Here is a 3,351-nt window from a genome sequence, read left to right as displayed (position 1 = left end):
GCAGGCAGATTTCTGAGTTCGAGGCCAGCCTGGTCTACAGAGTGAGTTCCAGGACAGCCAGGGCTACACAGAGAAACCCTGTCTCAAAAAAACAAAATAACAAAAAAAGCCTTTAAGCAATTTAAACAGAGACAGGAGACTGCGATTCTGACCACTTCCACCTGGGCAGAGGGAAGACTTATACAGCAAAAATATTGCCAGGATTATTTTTCTCCCCTGGCTGTCCTGGAACTAGATTTATAGACCAAACTGGTCTTGAATGCAGATCGTGCCTCTGCCCTGAAGTGCAAGCACTAAAGGCATGTGCCACCGGGCCTGGTGGCAGGATTGTTTAAGTACACCTGAGCTGTTCTTTTGGAGTGGTTGCTACCCAGGTCCATTCTACCTACCTGGCAGGATTATGTGTTTCCTGGTAAGAGGGCAGGGGACTTAAAGGATTGACCAGGACTTAATGGAGGCTGTGATCCTGGGCTGCCCCCTTGAGCTGCCCCCAGAGGACTGTTCTTGGAAACTGGGATAGTTGTATTCTACTTTGTGTACCGTAATGTTTCCTAAACAAGTTTATTAGTAAGTCAAGGTTTTCCATTATCATGTGCCCATGTATGCAGGTTCATGAGAGACCTGGTGTGGACGGCCTAAGTCTTCCTCAACCACCTCCCCCACGACCCCCACCCCCGCCCTTCCTATAAGGCCATCCTTCCTGCCCATACATAAGGCGCATGTGGGCAAGGCCATCTTGGAGAGGGTGACAGTTGAATCATCCTGTGAGATGGGGGACCATCCAGACATCTGAGTGAAAGGACTTCTGATAGGCCAAGCAGGCAGTGCAAACCCCCTGAGGCTAGTACACTTCTCCAGGAGCAAAGAGGAGGTCTGTGGTGGCTACCATTTCTTGTCAGCTCACTGGGACCTGGAGTCACCTTGGACACACAGGAGAGCTATCCGGGTCAGGCAAATCTCTCGCCCCGCCTGTTGGGTTATGCTAAGTAGGATAAGTGAGTATAGTGGACCAGAACCCTGAGGGAGGGGTGCACCATACCCTGGGTGTCAGCAGGTACAGAATGACCTGCTACAGATGGAACTCCCCTGCCACCGTGGACTGTGTCGTGCATGACCTGTGAGCCAGCTTGGTTTTTTCAGGCTATTAAAACAAAACAAAACAAAACAAAAAACAAAACAAGAAAACCAGGCATGCATGTGCCTTTAAGCCCAGGATTAAAGGATGGAGCTGTGTCATGTTTTAGACAAAAAGAGGGAAGAAGTTAGGTGACAGGCTGCAGTGAATAATGACTCGAGGGAAGATGAGGTCAGACACAAGGGAGGCCAGATTAGGGCCACGTGACAGAAGCCGGAAGCTGGGGATGAGTGGTCAGATTGTTATCTTTGCATTTTTAAAAACATCTTATTTTACTTTTAAAAACCCTGACTTACTGAGAAGTCTACAGCAGACGCCAGAGCCCCTTTATGTGACTCCCTACTGAATGAAAACGAGGACACTGTAGATATGAAGGAGAAAACAGCTAGAGGCAACTGCAAGGGGTCCAGCCTGGAGAGGGCCATGAGGAGAGAGGAAGAGAAGAGAGTGGGGCCAAAGAGAAGGGACCAAGAAAGAACATGTGACAGAATGTCTGGTTCTACAGGAAGAAGCTGGAGGAGGGGAGCCCTGGAGGCTCAGGGGGTGGAAAGGTCCGGGGTAGGGGCTTGGGTGTTGGGTGCTGGGAGGAGCCAGGACTCTAACAGGGACTTGCAATGCAGGGAAAGCCTAGACTGCCACTATTAGGCACCTCAGCCTACTGTTCTAAGTTTCTTTGGGACAAAAGCCCCACTGGCCTCACTTTTAGCTCTCACATTAGTAGTCTTAGTGCTATTATTATTATTTTAGTTAAAACCCTTAATATGTGCCTGTGCTGTGTGAGCCTCCAAGTACATGTGTCTGCCATGTGTATGCACAGGCCAGAGAAGCAGGCTGCACTATCTTTTTCTTCCCTCTCCCCCTTATTTCCTTGAGACAGGGTCTCTCACTGTACATTTCGCTGTTTTTTTGTCTAGGCTGTCTGGCCAGAAAACCCCCTCAATCCTCCTGTCTCCGTCGCCCCCTAGCTCCGAGTGGACGGCCATGTGCAGCCATGTCTGTTATTTTCTGTGTGCACTGGGGAGCCGACCTCTCGGGCCTTTACGCTGGCACAGGAAGCACATCGCCATCTTCTCCGGTATTAAGTAATTATCTATAGGAACAATTTAAGAGGAAATGTGACAATACTGCGATTATTCACTCCTCTATACTAAAATTCATATTTCCTAAGGACAAAGATGTTCCCTTTCATAACCCATTAACATACTGGTCAAAATCAGGAAGGCTAATATCAATTCAATACTATTTTCTACCTTATAATCTATATTAAAATTTTGCTAGTTATTTGGACGATGTCCTCAACAGCTTATTTGTCTGTTGATGTAGTAGTGATGCAATTGAGCTATGGCTTTGCCTGTGAGGGTAGGCACTCTCCTGAGGCACTTCTACGCCTGCTTGATAACAGTTTTACTTCTAAACTGCTATGTGGCAGTCGGCTGTCTCTGCTTTAAGACCTGGGAGAATATCCCTGTCCCCCCTTTCCTCTCTGACTTGAAGAGTACCAGCTGGGTGTTTTGTAAAGTGTATTTCGTGTCTTGTACCATGTTGCTTTTTTTCTTTTCCTTTGTGTGCGCAAGTGACAGGTGGGGTAGAGTGGGTGAATGTGCACACACACACGTACGCAGACAGCTAGAAGGACCACAGACTTCCTGCTCCACCACTGGCCCGCTCTATGCCCCGAGATAAAGTCTCTCACTGTAATTATTACTGTAGTGTGTCAACTTGATGGGATCTAGAGTCCCCTAGAAAACAGCCTCTGGCACACATCTTGATTAAGGTGAGGTGGAAAGGCCTACCCTGGAAGCAAGCTTCAACAGTTCCGTGGCCTTGGGTTCTGAGCTGCACAAAAGGGAGAAGGAAGGAAGGAAGGAAGGAAGGAAGGAAGGAAGGAAGGAAGGAAGGAACCCTGGGCTTTCAGCTTCCTGGCTATGGATTCAAGGTGAGCAGTGCTCTCAAGCTCCTGTTGACAAGAACCCCGAACAGTGGACCCAGCTGTATGTAAGTAGGAAACAGCCTTTCCCCCCCGGGGGGGGGTGCTTTGGTGGGGGGTCACAAGAAAAGTAACTGATGCTCTCTCAGCCAGAGCTTCTTCCGCTAACCCCACTCTGCCCCCTCCACCTTTGTCTCTCTCCCTTTCTTTCTTTTTTTTTTTATATAATTTATTTTATGTAAGTACACTGTACTTCAGACACTCCAGAAGAGGGAGTCAGATCTTGTTA

This window comes from Mus pahari, chromosome 1 (assembly GCF_900095145.1).
Source record: "Mus pahari chromosome 1, PAHARI_EIJ_v1.1, whole genome shotgun sequence".
Classification (NCBI taxonomy): domain Eukaryota; kingdom Metazoa; phylum Chordata; class Mammalia; order Rodentia; family Muridae; genus Mus; species Mus pahari.
The sequence above is the reverse complement of the archived record's forward strand: the minus strand, read 5'-3'. Positions refer to the sequence as shown.